Raw genomic sequence first — 19,081 nt, 5'->3', positions numbered from 1 at the left:
TTTCCAACACACTGATTTTGTTTCATTCATTTCTGTGATGCTTTTGTTTACCAAAGGTGGCTTCATTGCAGTCTTTTTATGGTGTCCATGGTCTAGTATTACTTGTTTTTAGATGTTTTCTCTCTCTTTTCTCTCTAGCTTATACTTTTCCCCATCTGTTTAAGTTGTTAGGAGTTATGGAACACTTTATAAACTTTCACTGACTTTGCAGAACTTCAGCTAACAACTGGGATAGACCTCACGAACCTCAGTTATTACAGTTGTCAGAAAAAGATCCGTTATTTTCTCAGTGTAAAGCTGATTCAATACTACTGTTAACAAAATTGAAAAGATTGAAAGCACTTGCTGCTACATCTCTGGGCTTGACATTTCTAACTAATCTTAGAGATTCCCTTGTCATTTCCACTGTTGCTCAAGGGCCCAGACTCTGGGAAGCTTAGTCAGGAAATTATTCCATTATGCAGGAGACTGAAATACTATGTGGGGTGAATAAGGGTCAAATCTGGACCAAAAGGAGTTTCTCATAAAAAGTGAAGACAGTTCATTATCTTTGTGGTATTGAATAAATATAAAACTTAATATTATATCTCATGAACCTGAACTTCTGTGTTTGTTGATGACTAAACTCTTGAGTTAGAAATAGGACTTTAGGGAAACTCTAAAGTAATGCCTGACACTGTAAGTTTGTTAGGACTTAGCTAAACAGTGGCCTCATCCCTTTTGGAAACAGAACTTCCTATAATTCACTGGCTTAGTCAGCATGTTGCTTCAGCAGAGAATCCCAGAGCACAAGAAGGTTGTTTGAAACTACTTATTACAGTTTGTGTGAGAGTTGGCCAAGATACAAAAGAGAGGGAACACAGTTATTATTTTTCTTGTGCTTGATCATAAAGTCTAGAAAGGCAAAATTTGCAGAAAAGTCAGTTTAAAAACTCAGCAGGAGTCTTGCCTGACTAAGGCCTGCACAGTTAGGTCCATAATTGCTTAAATTGTTAGTTAAAGAAGACAACTAATTCTGAGATGTACTGCCTGACTAACAAGAGCTGTGAAGAAGTAAAGAGACTTTTAGGGACCCTGTTCAGTTGTAACTTCACTCCAGTTGTAGCTTCCTATGTTTCCCTCTCTTCAGCATTGAGTGGAAGCTCAAACCGATAGCTCATGGTTCTTCCCTGATCTGGCTTGGCAAATCCCCAAGGTAAAGAAGATCAAGTCTGTTTGTTTCCTGAGGAGCAGTCTTTGCTGTACTAGGGAAGGGAGAATAAAGTCAGGTAGAAAATGGGGTGACAATGACAGGGAGAAAGAATGCTCTTTCCAGCAGAGGAAAGGAAGAAATGGAGGCAGCCAGGGGCAGGAATGTAAAAAAAAAAGTAAGGTGAATTATGTCAAAAAGAGAACTGAAAACAGAATACTTGGGAAATAAATAAGGAACTCGTAGAAACATCACAAATCTGTGTAAGTTTTTGCTATTGGGGACTGCTGTTAGAGAACTGACAGTCCTGAAGCCAAAGCAGAATTGGAGAATGGAAAACAGACTGCCTGGCAGACAGAAGAATAAAATGTGGATATAAGGAAAATAATATGATGGGAACAAATAAATATCTACTAACTGGTATTATCAAGGACAAATATTGCCACTGAAATGGCTTAAGTATGACTGAGGTAGACATTAAAAGGAGCAGAGGTCCTAGATTAATTTACTAGTCAAATCAGTTCTGGGGGAGGATTGAAAAAATTAGCATCTCTGCAGCAACACTACAAATACTCTGTAGATTCCAAGAATTTTAGTTTGTAGTTCTTAGTATTATAAATACTACAGGTATTTATATTTGTATACTTAGCAGATTTTTAATTTCTTACATATACATGATGGAAAAATTGTTAGTCAGAATAGCACAGTCATTTCTGTTTGGGATAACTGAGCAATTTTGTCATTAAAGAGTGATACTTTGACAAGAAATAAAGCTATTCCAGAAGTAAGAAGTAAGTATGCAATTAAATGCCTTGAGAAGGTTCAACTTAAATTAAAACTAAGGATAAACAAGTAGCTGCTAATTAATGTTTTCTGGTTCAAAATCACTGATTTGAGGTATATAAAGGAATTTAGGGAGGTCAGACTGGAAAGATTTGTGTATTGAAAGCTCTGTCAAGGAAACTGTCCTGGTTTCAGTTAGGACAGAGTTAATTTTCCTCCTAGTAGCTGGCAGGGTGCTATGTTTTGGATTAGAATGAGAAGAGTGCTGATAACATGCTGATGTTTTAATTGTTGTAGAGCAGTGCTTACACCAAGCCAAGGACTTTTCAGCCTCTCTCTGTCCTGCTAGCGAGCAGGCTAGGGATGCAGCAGGAGCTGGGAGGGGACAGACCCAGGACAGCTGACCCAAACTGGCCAAAGGGGTATTCCATACCATCTGACGTCATGCTGAACAATATATAGGGGTGGCTAGCCGGGGTGGAGGAGGGGGCCGGCTGCTCGGGGATAGGCTGGGCATCGGTCAACGGGTGGTGAGCAATTGCATTGTGCATCACTTATTTCGTACACATTATTACTATTAATACTATTATTATTATTATTATTATTGTTATTCTTTTCCCTGTCTTAATAAACTGTCTTTATCTCAACTCACAGACTTCACTTTCCCATTTCTCTCCCCCATCCCGGAGAGGGAGGGGGGAGGGTGAGCTTATGTGGGCTGTGTGGTGTTTGACTGCCAGCCGGGCTAAACCACAACAGAAACATACACAGACTATTTTGGTTTTGTTGACAATCACAAGGAAATTTCTGTAGGGGAGGCTCTAAATGTAGCTGGATAGCTAGACAGCTCAAACAGGATACTTCTAATCTTCAGGGACATATCTTTCTCAAGACATACAATAATTAACCAGGTTCATCCTAATCAGTGATGAAAGACTCAAATTTACTCTAGCTATAGCTCAAGCCTGAAGTAGTACTCTGCCTCTGTTTTCAGAAAGTGGGGCGTTGCTGAATATGTGACAGGAATAAGAGGGCTCTGAGAATGTGGAAATCAACACATCTGAAATGACAGGAAAAATTGAGGATGTCAGTGTAATGGGTGGACTGTGTGATGGGATGGATTACCTCCAGTTTTCATATTGCTGACTACAGAAATATGGGAAATCACAATGAGTCTGGTAGCAATAATTTCTTCTAAAAGTCCAGTGTTGTGTGCATGGAAAATAGTTCATGAAGTAGTAACTTTTCAGAAGGAAAAAAGCTATCTAGACAGCTGCAGATAAATTACTTTGACCTCTGCAGTGTGCAAAACTTGGAATATATTACCAAATAAAAAGTAATTAAGGCTAAGGCTAGACAGGCAAATAGAAATTGATCTAAAATGAAAGGTCTTGCAAGTAAGGACCGATAAAAGAACTTTCTTCTATAAATGAAAGTTTCATGAAAAAGAAATGACAGTGGAGGAGAAAAGTTTGAGTTCATAAGATGTAATAAATTATCAGTGTGATGTGGCCAAGAGAAAGGAAATATAACTAAAGATATCAGAAGAATCTGTAGAATCACTAGTGCGGGACCCTAGAAAATTATTATGAGTACTACGTATATAGTGATCATCTACTTTCTAGAAAACTGAATTAGTATGAGAAGGAATACAGAGACTGTTCAGAGAAAGGGTAGATTTTTCTGCAAACAGTGACTAACAGAATATGGTTTAGTAGTCTAACTAGAGACTGAAGGAGACACGCTTGATTTCTCTGGGAGAGACCTTCACATCCCTCTACTTTTCTAGAGCAAAAACTGTAAAGATGAACTAAAGCTGAAAGATAATATTGGCACACACACACACACACAATCTAGGTTAGAACTAAGAAGGTATTTTTAACAAAATGAGACTCTGAACCATACTTCCAGTGGGAAGTGGGGTGAAGAAACTCAACAGTTTTCAGAGTAGAATGTGCCTACTTTGTGAAACTATTCGACCCAACTTCTTGGCATAGTTGAGGACTCCCGTTTTTCTTTTCCTTTTTTTTTTTCTTTTGATATTTTTATAACCTACTTTTTACTGTACCAACAAAAACTTTTTTTTTTTTTTTGATTACTATCCAATTTAAATGGTCAAATATGGTGAGGTATTGCTTGCAATATTCACCCTTTTCATCTTATCACTAGCACTAGTTTATTTATCCCTACTACATATTTAAAGTTTCTATCTGAAATGTGATATTGGACACTATTAGATAGATCTAGGGTGCTGTTCTGTCTAGATAAATTTAAATGGTTATTCCCATGCTTCTTTATTCTTATTTGTAAAAGAAGCCTTCTAAAACTTTAAAACACTAATTTGAACAATGGGAGAGGAACAAACCCTCTGATCATCACAGGTATATGATCCTCATGAATCAATTCATAAATAACTTCAAATGCTTATTTTTATTCCAGTTGTCAGATTGTAGTGGAAGCTCACCAAAGTGTAAACTGAATACATAAGATTAAATAGGTCTCTGTTATATTTTAGAAAGTGAAATGAGAAGGTACATAAATTGTTGAATTCATATAGATCATAATTTAGTGACAAGATGTAAATAACAAACATATCTGGCAATATTAATATGCATATATGACTACTATATATGTATGTATAAAAATACTGACTGATATAGGTGTTTAAAAGTATAGATATTAGCCTACTGACATGTAGGCTAATTCTTTCGCTGAAGCCTGCCATCAGGAGTCACATGTTTGTCTTAAAGATCCTTGTCTTAAAGATAGTCATAGAGAAAGGTCCCTTCCAACTTGGGATATTCTATGATTCTATGAAACTTCTTTTGGATCTAAGAATGCAAAAGGATTTCAAGGATCATTGAATCCAACGCCTGGCTCTGCACAGCACCACCCAAAAATCAAACCATATGTCTGAGAGTTTTGTTCAAGATGCTTCTTGAACTCCATCAGGCTCGTTGCCATGACCACTTCCCTGAGGAGACTGTTCCAGTGTACGAGCACCCTCTCAGTGAAGATCCTTTTCCTGATATCCAGCCTGAACCTCCCCTGATGCATCTTCTTAAGTTAAGTCAGCTGAGACTTAACTGTGTTTTTAGCCCAGGATACAGTGAGTCTCTTATCTTTAGCTGCTCCAGGAGATAAATTCATGTAATGACAAACTTTAGGAAAGCTTTGAATATCTTTCAAGATGACTAAAACTAAGTACTAATGGAAACTTCCTGGTCATACATGGAAACAGTGCACTGTAAACAAGAAGAAGCATTTGTAGAAACTATAAACTACAACAGTTTTTACACCACACAAGTGCCAGCATTTTATTATTTTATTTTATTTATTTATTTTATTTTATTTTATTTTATTTTATTTTATTTTATTTTATTTTATTTTATTTTAATTTGTTTTGTTTTGTTTTGTTTTGTTTTGTTTTGTTTTGTTTTGTTTTGTTTTTGTGACTGTCTCTATCTGACTTAGGTAGCTGGCTGAGATATGTTTCACCTTTTATCCGGGAAAAATCTATCTTTCAGTACCTTGAATAACCTCTCCACACAACAGTCTCCACAGACGTGCCTTGATGATATTGTCTGGCTTGCAATAATGCAGCTTTCAAAGCCTCAATTTTGATTTAACAGTTGCTAATAATACAACGGTCTCTATGCTATATTAAATAGTTTTACTTTATACTGTTTTCCTTTTTTTACCGTGTTGCATATTGGGGCGGTAAATTTTAGTTTAACACATTTATCCATAATGAAGTATGGCATAAATAAAGCCCCAAAACAGAGAGACATATTTATAAACAAATTAGATAATGTTTGCAAAGTACTTTGAAATGTGTTTTGCTAAATCCATGCTACATATCATCATCCTGAAATAATTAAATCATAAATAACTGGTATTCTTGTAATACTGCTTCACATTATGTACCCTTTGTCAAATTGTCAAATTGTCAGAAAACATGATTGATTTCAGCTCTTCACCAAAGCATGGCATCTACCATTCAGCAGGAAATTAAGTAATATTTTTCACCACAGGTGGTACTCTGAATTTCTGTATTCCTTAAAATATTTATACTGCAATATATGGCTGGTGGATCTTACTCTTAGGAAGTATTCTAAGTAGTTACTTAGGAATTCAACTTTTTTTGTTAGGAACCTTAAACAAATGTGTACCCTTTAGTGAAGAAAAATTGCCCATATATATAATGATTCTAAAAATTTAACTTGTTTGCTAACATTTGTGTTTTCCAAAATATTTTTGCATACTGTGAATTGCAGGTAGGTACTTTATCAGCAGCTAGCCATGATTAGGCAGCAGTATATAATTTTTAATGTCTCCTCTTTTCCTCAGGCAATCACAACAATTCATTGTGTATTTTGTGCCAGATTCATATAAATTCTGAGCCCTCTCTACTTTATTCAGTTACAAAGTACCTACTGCCTGAAAATATCCAGATATTAAGAACTAAAAGAATATATTGTAGCTCAACTCAAAGCTCACAATTCACACTCTCATTAAGTGCAACATACAGTGGGAAATACAAGCAAAAAAGTAAGAAACAGAATATTAAATAAAGGGTACAAGTAAGATAAGCTGAATCTTAGTTTTGATATAAATTGACAGCAGAGACAAAACATTCTGAATGATGATCCTCTGGAAAATGTTCGCAGTTTTATGTTACAAATTATGGAGGATTTGAAAATGACAGCAGTAATAACATTATGCATGTACTGATAATTTTATGCTGACAGATCAGTCATGAGTAAAAAACAAAACAAAATAAAACAAAACAAAACAAAACAAAACTTAAATGGACCTTATCCAAAATAAAACTCTTATAATTCAGGAAAGGAAATCATATTGTTTACTACATTTAAATTTAAAAGTTATTATACTCCCTTGGTTCCATAGATTTGAGGATTTGAAAGTCAAATAGCTTGTTTATAGATTTCTGCTTCCACAGATTTTGGGAATTCAGGACCAGACAATCATTTATAGTCATAGAATGGTGAAGCTCAAATCTTTTTCCAGCCCTTCAGGTCACACAGCAGCTTTTGGCTGAAGTTACCTCATATTTTAGAAGTGAAAAGACCAGGATGGAGAGAAATGAAAGAAAAAAATAAATCACACTTCCTAGCATTACAGTTTGGTTTATTGCTACATTAAAGACTATACCATATTTTATAAGTCACCATGTCACTGAGTAAATGATTGAACATGATTCTCAGAAGTTTTCTGTTTGTGAAACTTATTTTACTTCAGAGAGTCTTGGTAATTCATGGATTCTATCATTAATTTAATGTACAAAATATATTTGTGCAAGAAATTTCTTTTTAAGAATATTATGGCCATAATACTTTTGTTGAGCAATGCAGTAATTACGATGAAGCTTTCTTGCAACCAACAGCTTCACCTTTAGCTCAAGTAGAAGAGCTTTCTGTCTTTGAATTCACAGGCTGTGAGTTCTCTTTTCAGTGTACGTGTACTCACTGGCAATTGAATGCTTGTGCCTAAGGTTGCACCACAATAATTTAACGTTAATACTTCCTTTTATTTCTTTATTTCAGAAAGAGAATCTAGTTCATGCTAGAGCTACATTAACCTTTCAGAGATTAAAAATTAGAGGTAGTTAAATGTTCTTTGTTTTGGTATTTCACTAAGTCAGGGAATCAGGCTAGGCATGCTCTATGCTGTTGTGTATTGAAGAACCTAGCATAAGTTTGGGGCAATTTGTGGCAACTTTTTATGTTTCTAGTGCAGTCATCATATACTTAATGTTAGACACTTTTACTACCTGAAGCATCTTCCCACAAAGCAGTTTACGCAAGTGCAGTCTTGAAAAAAATGTGGCTTTAAAATTTATTTTGTTATTGAGCCATTCTTTTTTATGTTTGATTTTTTTGGGGGGCATGTATGTATCTCTAAAAACCAATAAGGAAACAGCTGAAAAAAAAAAAAGCATGATATAACACAATGTTGATACTTCAATGAGCAGGGAAAATTAAATATCTATTAGACCACCTTTCTCTCGTTGTTTCCTCTGTCCAAAATTTATTTCCTTCAGCAGGGTACAGAGTAAAAAAAAAAATAACAGCTAGAGTGTAGGCTGGCTCATTGATCTGAAGACATAGAGGGAGAGGAAATGGTATTATGGTGTACCTCCTGATCACCACTTCTAGCCATACAAGATAGTTAACTTTCCACAAATTAGATGACTGCTTAGAAACCCTTAGTTCTTTTCAGCACAGCTACTATATGCTTTCTGCTAACATGTACACATTTTCAGAGCTGTATTCTGCAGTATGCTCCATATAACAGACTATCCACTTGGAAATCACATGGTTAGCTGAGTTCTCCCCCTTGTTTAAAGTTTCCTGTTGCTATCTGCATTGCCAGATTTCATGCAGATACTGCAATATTCAAGCTATTACTTGGTTTCTGATCTCTCAGTCTAAGCTGGCAGGCATCTGCCTAACCTGATGTTGCACAGAGGGAGGGTTTTCCAAGACAACAGTAGCTGGGAATCAAGATTCCCTGCAACAGCAAAGACATCACTTATAATTTCATGAATATCATGTGAGGGCTTTAAAAGAAAAGGAAAAGCAAACTTCAGTAGGGTGATAACATCTAAATATCTCAGCTCCTGATGTACTGGACACAGAGGGTAAACTGACTCAGGGAAAGCACTGCTCTATTACTTTCCTTTCCTTTTCCTTTTCCTTTTCCTTTTTCCTTTTTCCTTTTTCCTTTTCCTTTTCCTTTTCCTTTTCCTTTTTTTCCTTTTCTTTTCTTTTTTTTTTTCTTTTCTTTTTTTTCTTTTTTTCTTTTTTCTTTTTTCTTTTTCTTTTTCTTTTCTTTTCTTTTTCTTTTTCTTTCTTTTTCTTTTCTTTTCTTTTTCTTTTTCTTTTTCTTTCTTTCTCTTTCTCTTTTCTTTCTCTTTCTCTTTTCTCTTTTTTTTTTTATTTCTCAGAGATTGCCAGCCAATTGTGAAGCTGGTAGAAAAATGACTAAAGGGAGAGTTTAACATGTCAGAAGGGAGGGGCATTGTCTCTTGACAACATCATAGGGACTGTTCCTTTTTAATAGACGCAGTAGTGCATCTATTAGAACACCAGGTAAGGAGTAGGCAGGTACTAAGCCACCAGATAAGGAGTAATTCGTTTAATTGGGGAAAACAGGAAGCTGGAGCACTAAATGGAAGCAGCAGGAACAGTGTGATGTTAAAAAATGAAAAGTCAGACACTGGAGGAGATTGAAACAACTGCTACAGACTTGCTCAGTTGTCCAAATGGAAACCAAACAGGAGAAAAGGAAATCTGTGCGTGTGGTCAGCTGGAGAAGGCCACTGAGCTGACAGCATGATGTGTCAAGAACAGCTTATGGCAAAGCAGGAAGCAGAGAGTGTCTGACAGAGAGGCAGAGTTACCAGAACTGCTCTTTGAGACATTGGCAGGACCTCATCTGGAGTACCATATACAGCTTAGAGTAGCCTTTGTACAGAACAGAAATCTGAGCTGAAGACAGAAGATAGTTCACTAAATAAATTAAGGGAGCAGGTATCTGTCTTAAGAAGTGAGATTAAAAGTGATTCCCTTCTTTAGCTTAGCTAAACAGAGTATGAGGGGGATGTCAACACAGGAACCAGAGCTTTGACAGTTCTCCAGTCTCTCCAATCCTTGTGGTGGTTATAATTACAGATTTCCATCTTTTATTAGCAATCCTATGATTACTAGAAATTATTCATAGCTTTCCTGCAGACTACTCTTTTCTGTGAAATTTTCTGAACCCTAATTATTCTGTTGCAATAGCTGCTATGGTATAAGAGGGGGGCTGACCACTGAGGTGGTTCTTTCCAAATCTGCTTAAAATCTCAGGCAGTTCTTAGATAGGTGACAAAGTTTTTGAAAGCAGATCATGAATTCTTGTAGTTCATGAGTCACACTGATGAAATTGCACAGCTTGCTTTATAATAGCAAAAAGAGCTGGTGTTCTTATAAATGTTTCATTGATAAACAGTGGGGATCATTAGTAATATTGTATTTTAATTGGCTTTTCAGTATCTTGTAAGAAAAGTTATGTGCCTAATACTCCAAAGACTTCCAGTATTACAGTATTTATGATATTATATGAATATGAAATACCTTTATTGTACAATGTGGATCACTTCTGTAATACAAGTATAACACCAGAGAAAAATAACCAAGTCACTGGAAAATTTGAGCAACTACCACTAGAGTAAATGCAAAGTCCCACAAAAAAAAAGTGGTGGGCGGGATTTAAAGTTCTGTAGTATTTAGGTATTTATACCTGTAGTTTCACATCTCTGTTACTTCAGCTCCTTGTTTGCTACCCTGAAGAATTTGGACTTTTTTCCATACCAGATATTTTTGTTCCATTATGTTATCCCCACCTTCTTACTTGATTGCATTATCATCTTTTAATATTTAGGTGTACTTCTTTACTTTTTCTCCTTAATTTCATGTCAGTCTGCAGTACACTGTTTTTACCCATTTTATTAACTTCTTGCTTTATGGCAAAAGAAAATGTGTTATTTTCTTTTCTTTGCAAGAGCTAGTCTAACATAGGTTGTTGGTCTTTTTAAATCTTGACTGCCAAGATGTAGTTCTATTATAACCATTTTTCCATGTGCAATGCTCTGTTGTTACTCTCCTATTCTTCATCTCTGAAGACTGTTTTAATCATCCTAGGAGTCTTAGCCAGGTATTAGTTTTTTTTTTTTTAATTTGTTTGTGTTGTTTCCCCCCTCCACCCCAACCCCCAAAAATGCAAGTACCAAGTTATGCCATTAACTGGGACACAACGGACTTCTGCAAGTTCATGTTCTTGAACTCATCATCTAGGAAACCTTGCTAGAAATTTTCCAGTCTTTCTTACAGTTTGTTTTTCTGAAAACCAAATACATTGAACTCCTGACTTACTAATAGGATTTTCCTGTCACTTCATCAACATTTTCTGTCACTAAAAATAAAACTAGTATCAATTTTTTTTTTCTAAACTCTATTACATAAAGGAATATGGTGTTTTTTTAACATAACAAGGACTGTGGTGTCTGGTGTCTTCATTTATCTAGGTTTGGGAAATTAAAAATTGCATATAATCCTTCCATTTTCACTGCTAATTATTTGTCTCAAAAATCTTATAACTTATTCTAGCCACTCAAGACTCAGTCTCCTTATCAGACCCACACCCTACTTTCACCATATCTGTCTGTTGCACCACAAAAGACTTGTTTTGTTCTAGCCTTTTGAGTTTGTTTCAACTCATTGATTTAACCAAAATGTCCTTTTGCCTCTAGTTTCATTTATGTCTCTACAGAATAGCTGTGTCCTATATTTTAATCATGATTGTGCCACTGATCACTCTTTTATTACTCCTGTAACATCCTTCTTGATGTCTTGCTCGGGAGTTTGTTCCTCCATTTTACTACCCAGACTTCTGATTTTCTGAACGAGAATTAAAAAAAAAAAAAAAAAAAAAAAAGCCCATGTTAGTATTTACAGCTAAAAATCATTCCTATTTATGCACTAGCTTATCTCCACCATGTCTAATTGGTTTTCCTTTGTTGTTGCTGCATCCTTATAAACTTCAGTGCTGCCTCCTCTCTACACATATATACGGAGATTAGGCATAACTTTCAATTTTCCTCACCCCAATGCCCTGATCTCAAGCTTGTTTTGCTGTTATCTCAAGCTTGTTTTTTACTAGTCTCAACCCATCACCTGGGTTGAGACTGTATCTGAAGCGAAACAAGTCTGTGATTACTTCCAGGTAGTGAAACATACACAGCCTGATAGCATCACTTTGTGAATCATCTGCTAGTCTTTAGAATCTTACTGTATCTCCATCCTACTTCTCTAGAGAGGAAAATCATCCCATCGAGGCCCCAGTTATTTGAACAATCTCTTCCCCCTTTTAATTTCATTGATTTGCTGAAGATCTCCACATCTCACAAAATGCTCCCATACATTTTATCAGTGGAAAGACCAATTGAATAAAATAGGGTTCTATAGGCACAGGATTTTGATATGCTGATGTGGAGATCTGCTTCCTGATCCTTTGTCCTGTCTTGGCTTGTTGAAGAACAACAACAACAAACAAACAACAAACCTGGCAAGATCATGGAGCAGATCTTCCTGGATACTATACTAAGGTACATGGAAAATAAGGAGGTGATTGGCAACAGCCAATATGGCTTCACTAAGGCAGATTGTGCCTGACAAATCTGATGGCCTTCTACAACAGCAATGGTGGATAGGAGAAGGGCAACTGACATCATGTACTTGTGCAAAACATTTGTCACTGTCCCGCATGATATCCTTGTCTCTAAATTGGAGAGACAGAGATTTGACAAATGGACCACTTAGTGGATAAGGAATTGTCTGGATAGTCACGCTCAAAGATTGCAGTAAACAGCTCAATGTGCAAGTGGATATCAGTAACAAGCGGTGTTCCTCAGGGGTCGGTATTGGGACTGCCATTGTTAAACACCTTTGTTGGTGACATGGACAGTGAGATTCAGTGCACCCACAGCGAGTTTGCCAATGACACCAATCTGTGTGGTGCAGTTGACATGCTGAAGGGAAGGAATGCCATCCAGAGGGACCTGGACACCAAAGTATTAGACTAAGTCCAGAGGGGGGCCATGAGGATGATCCAAAGGCTGGAGCATCTCTCCTTTGAAGACAGGTTGAGGGAGTTGGGGCTGTTCATCCTGGAGAAGAGAAGGCTCCAGGGAGACCTTATAGCAGCCTTCCAGTACCTAAAGGGGGTGTACAGGAAAGCTGGGGAGGGACTCTATCAGGGAGTGTAGTGATAGGACAAGGAGTAATGGTTTTAAACCAAAAGAGGGTAGATTTAGATTACATGTAAGGAAGAAAGTCTTTACTATGAGTGTGGTGAGGCACTGGCACAAGTTGCCCAGAGAAACTGCAGATGCCTGGAAGTGTTCAAGGCCAGGTTGGACACTTTGAGCAACCTGTTCTGGTAGGAGGTGTCCCTGCTCATGACATGGGGTTTGGAATTGGATGATCTTTAAGGTCACTTCCAACCCAAACCATTCAGTGATTCTATGATTCTAAGAAGTATTTTATTTCTCAGCATTATTTATTTAGGACTGTCATTGCAATGTAATGCAAGGTACAAGCGCATGAAATAGATCATTCCTCATAAACAGTGATATCAGACCAAAAATAAGGTTTAAACAAAACATTAAAAATTACATTCTTCTTTCCTTATTTTGATTTCAATGTATTTATTTATTTATTATTATTATTTTTACTTAGTTGAGGCTGTTTGCCTATGTTTATTAAAAATCAATCTCAAATTCTTACAAAGTCCTGATTTTGCAGTGGCCAAAGGTAACCTAATTTTATCTACTGGAATAATATTAAAATAATTAGTACCAGTATGTACTCATTGATCTAACTAATCTATCTGCCCTAACACTGTACTCAGGTTTCTTTCTCCCTACATTGTATCTCCTTGCCAGTGCTTCACTCCTAAAATTCACTTCTATCTGCGTCTTTCTAATTTCTCCATCTCCTATCTGTCTCTGCTGCTCTGTTTATTTTCATATAAATCCACTGACTTATTTGACCCCTGCTTTGTTCCGCCATCTCCAGTGTAGTCCCAACATGTTTTGGCTCTTCCCTCATAAGTTCCCAGAATTCATCAGTTTTCAGTCTGCATCCAGAAGAAAACTAGTGCTCACAACAAACATCTGAAAGCATTAAAAAGGAAGGAACACTTCATTATTTTGCCACTCTCCAAATTAAAAAAAGCTTGCAGTGTTATAATCACTGAAATTTTATAATTGATTCCTCTGAAGTAAGAGATGCTGAACTCTAATATCATTCTCCTTTAGGATGCACATTCTGTGGTACATTAATCTTGTGGGTCCTTGAGAACTCCAGACTATACATAAGGAGGGGTAAAAGTTAATTATTCAGCAACCTAAAAATACTTTTAACAACTGAAGGATAGGATGGGAAATTTATGTACTCATTACAGTTTTCTTTAACAAGAAAGATTTTACCTGTATTAGAAAGACAGGAGAGAATTCAAGTGACAAGAAACTATCACCATATAATAATTTATATAACTAATAAATAAGTGTATGACTACAAAGATACAAGATAGTAGTACAGATTATAATAAACTGCAAAATGACATATTCTAAATAAAATGTACATGAAATCTAATGGACATAGCACAAATACAGTGAAAAAAGAAAGCTAATAAATGATCAGTTTACATAAAGTTAATATAAAGCAGGGAGTGAAATTGATGTTTTTATTAAAGGAATCCTATGCCAGCCAGAGAAAAAAAGAGATAAGATAGGAAATAAATTGTTCAACTTACTGGGAATATCATATAGAGGTGGATGAACTGCGTCGTTTGATTTTCAGTTTCTTCAATTTTCAGTTGGGGTTTTCAGTTATTGAAAGAAGGTGCTGAAATGAGTTCAGTTTGTCAAAGAATATTTTGTATATTTAAGCCTCATAAAGTTTACATTTAAAAAAAAGCAACAACACAGGAACTATGTTTATCTCCTCTAAAAGTTGTATTCTATTTGTATATTGCTGCACAGTCATTGATGATAACTATTATAAAAAGTTTTAAAATAGAGTTCGTCAATGACTCTGGTTATCTGTATTATTCCTGCATAACTACTATTTGAAAAGTAGAATGAATTAAAAAGAAACTCCACGTTTGGGAACTGAGTAAATTTTCCCTTCTTTTTCATTTTAAAAATAATATTTGTCACCATTTTCTGCTGCCCTTCAGCTGGGATTGCTGTAAATAATGTGTATGTCCCTGTAAGTGCTCATCCACCAGTTTGCTTAACATAAGATAGCTCTATAATTGAAAACACCAATATTGCCATTGAATCTAGAAATCTGAAGCCTTCTGTTCTGTATATGCATGTCCAGTCCTTGCCTATTATAACCACATGAAAAAATGTAACAGCCACTCTGTGCTGAAATTGTGACTCCTGCTTGCCTGCTGTGTCTGTCACCTCTTGTCTCATTTCACAGCACTTCTCCCTAGAGTGTGTAAGGATTGACCACATTTAAATAATTAAACAATTTTTTGTTCTGTTCTCCTATTTCCACAGAAGAAAAAGGGTTCCTGAAGCAGGACAAAGGCAGAGGGAAGAATGAGATGAATGAGCATCAGATAAAAATAGGTGAAAAATTAAGTTAAAGAAATCACATCATTGTCTAGGGTGAGGAAACATGGAAAAAGGTGCAGTTAATCACTGTGTGTGACTGGTTACAAATAACCTGCAAGCAGTTTAGAAGGAATCTGTTATCTTATGTAGGTGGTGTCTTACAGTCTGATGTGACAGAAGAGGCTAACCTCTTGAAGTATGGAGCAGACTTTCAGACAAAATTACAGATTACAAACTAATCTCCATCCTTTCCACAAAAGATATTTTTGTGGAGCCTTGAAGGCAGAATCCTGGCCATCGCCTTGATGCATGTCCTGCAGTAAGGAGAATGAACAGGAATGGAGGAGGTGGGAGCTGGGACTGGCAAGCAAATGAGGAAGCCAGAGCGATGCTGTGGGGATGGAATGAAAATCCCAGACAGCCAAGTTCTTACCAGGGTTTTCAGACAGTGCACACTCCATTCTCTCCCTCCCTCCAGCCTGACACCCACAGCTGCACCTGGCCAAACACAATCACGTTGTGAATTTGATGGGCCAGTCTCAGTGGCTATGCTGTGAAGCAAGGAACACACAACATATGTTCTATTATCTTAGGACTGGTGCCATGTTAAATCCTTAATGACTTTCTTTTTAAAGGCTCAAAATAATCACTTGGCATGTGATCAGTGCTGGTGCTCACAGCCAGAAGTTTTATAACTGGTATTTTATGTATTTGGGTTTATTGAATTGATTTTTTTCTCCTGTTTTCTCTTGAATTATAGAATTCTATGATTCTTCTGTAAGAAACAGGGGAGTTATTCAGGTACCTGAATATAATAGGTTCCTGTGCTATTTTAGCACAGGGTAGCATGTTTAGATTACAGTTGCCATTACAGAAGAAAATCAGGCCCTGTTCTTATACCTGTCTGTCCCATGCATATACCTCAGGGCACAGTAAGCACACAATGTTTATGCTCACTGTGTTTAAACATTTAGTTACTTATGTCTAGGATAGGCCAAGATCATCTGTTAAATCTCACAGTACTTTGTCAAACAAATGTGGATTTATTCAATGTTAATTTTGCTTAAGTCAAGAAGCAGAATTTTGATGAGTGGGGTTTCTCCTAGAATGTAGAACCTACTGGTAATACAGTTCCTTCGCAAAACCATATATATAAACAAGTATACCCATTTCACCCTGAGGTGACATCCAACATGGTTAGTCTACTGTGAAATAAGGAAGACCAATATCCTTTACAGGTCATGTAAATGTCAGGCTCAGCAGTTCCTTCTGTAATGAAATATGCTGGGCTAGATTTACTGCTCCAGTGGGATACCTCTGCAACACTCGACTAGTGCAAAGTAATCTACTACAAGTGGTATATCTGCAGATAACCTGGAATGGGAGATGCTCAACTTGCCCAGTACTGATATTGCAGGGTGCTTTCCCTCTTTTCTGTTCCAGCATTCATATACGAATACCTTAGGGTTTATAGAATTAAAAAAATCTTCTATCTGTCTCCTATGGTGCTGTGTCCCTTGTGCCTCTGCCATACAAGGCAGCACAGACCAGGTTTGTCCCTCTGCTGGGTAAGTCCCATATGATGCTGAGTGCGCTTGTGCAGATTTTTTGACTATTCTGGGCTTACTATTCAAAGCAAAAACAGTCTTCTGGTCCAACTAAAAACACAACATGGAATAAGATGAGCAACCTGGCTGCAGTTTTCTTCTGCTACCAGCTTTCATTTCTTAATGTGATTTTAATTTTCCAAAAAGTTTGATTTGCTTTCAACCTAATATCTTTTCATTTTCAGAAAAAGAATCTTCTCCCTCCAAGAGCTGTATTTTTATAATTCTCTCTGCTTCTTTATTTTATAGACACTGCCCAATCTGGCTTTAAAGATGTTGATCAATGAAATAATTCAACAGAATTTTCTCATGTCAGCACTTGCTTTCTGGCATTTCATAATTTCTTCATTCAGAATGTCACAATCTAATCAGTGTGTTTGCTGTACAGAAGTAATAAAAATGTCTGTCTCTTCAATTTTATTCTTGGAAGTACTAACTCAAAGTTGTTACCTTTTCCAAGTGACATCTCTTTGCTGAGTCCAAGCAGTTTCAAAGCATTATCTGAGAAGAGGAATATGCATTTGATGGAATTACAAGTTGGTGGGAAGGAACAGGCAGGTAACAAATGTATGAGCAATACATATCCATTCATATTGTGAAATGAAAAATAACCATGAGAGAGGGCTTCTAATCTCATTACACTAGTTCAGCCCCAAAACTGCAATGCTGGGTTTTACTGTGAAATCAGTCTCAGACTCTGCAGATCACAGGATTCTAGCTTCTGAAGCTTATAAATACTAATACAACATTTTCCATTTATTTAGTGGGCATTGAATGAACCCAATAGCATCAGTTTGACCATCCAATCTGGCACACGCTTCATTCTCTACAGTCCCAAGGAAAGTGGGTTGCACCACATAGTAGGGGTACGTGGAGAATTAGACCATGTTTCTGTATTTTGCTACTGGAAAGCTGAGATGTATTGAGCTGGCTACCATTGCTAGTCACCTAGCAAAGGTACTTTTACTTCAGGAGCTACACAGCCGTGGGATTTCCTCAGTGCTGGGCAGAAAATGTGAAGGCATTGATAATGCTGCTCAGAGACTCTATTTGCACTCCGGGAGGTTTTCACCTGGTATGTACTATAAGCAGCTCATCTTTCAGCTTCAATCCTTCCCTATGCTGTTGCAATTCCTGCAGACTAGCTAAAGCCTGACACAGCTGCAAGTTGGTTGCAAGACTCATTTCCGTAGTTTTGCAGAGAATGAGACATAAATAGAGTTGCTATTGCTTCTCTTCCACATACCCCTGCCAAGTTTCACCAATTTTAGCTTTACTTTGCCAAGAAAAGGTTGAACTTAATCCTCTGTTTGTAAAATACAGCTAAATACAGCATTGGCAAAACAACTTGAAAACATGTACTTTTTGAAAGACCTTTTCTTCCATTAGGAGACACTCATGACATTTTGAACACTCTTTTGATGCAGCAGCTAAAGATAAGCAGGCCACAGGAAATGACTGAAAAGAGCTCATCACTGCATCTGCTAGTTCAAGAGAATAATGCATATTAAAGAATGATGTGCATTGAAAGGTTTGGTGTAAAGCCGAATGGCTTAGATTTCAGAAATAGTTTTGTAAGGCTCCCAGGCAGTATTATTATGTGAATTAATTACTTAAAGAGGAAAATTCATTAACATGATAGTATAAAGAGTGTTTGCAGGGTAAAACAAACAAATTTCTTTGTTCTATGTCAAGCAAATTATTGCTATCTGGTTACTGGGTCTAGGTATACTCTCTTCAGAAAGGTTTGTTGAGGTCTGACAGTATATTATGGAACAGTGTTTTAGATGTTAGGTATTGAAATAACTGTACAGGTAGTGTAATGGGAGCATGGCTGACAGAGCGTTATGGCAAGCTCTTATGGACCTTGTTGCAGAATTGACTGGGTCACATTTCAAAAATAACACTTGAAGTATATATTAATTTTCACCTTCCATTTTCTCTTCACTCGGGTTGTCATTTAAATAATTTCCTCAGTATATCTTCAAATGCTTTTATTTACTGTTTTTAGTAAATGTTCAATATTATCATTTTAAGATGGACTGATTTTGCATACCCTTGTCTAATTCTGTATTTCCTGAGTTTTCTTTTGGTAGAACTTTATAAGTAAAAATTTACTTAATTTACTTTCCCAGTGTGATATGAGGTAGACATTTAAAATCAGTATTTGGAGGCACTTTGAGGAAAATAATAATTTGTTGAATATTTGTAAAGAATGGCCATAATGTGACGTGAAAAGAGATCAGTTATCATTAAAAACAATGCTTGAGAGAAGATGCAAAAATGAGGATTAGGCAGTTATCTCTT

This window comes from Cygnus olor, chromosome 2, assembly GCF_009769625.2.
Source record: "Cygnus olor isolate bCygOlo1 chromosome 2, bCygOlo1.pri.v2, whole genome shotgun sequence".
Classification (NCBI taxonomy): domain Eukaryota; kingdom Metazoa; phylum Chordata; class Aves; order Anseriformes; family Anatidae; genus Cygnus; species Cygnus olor.
This window is presented reverse-complemented; position numbering follows the sequence as displayed.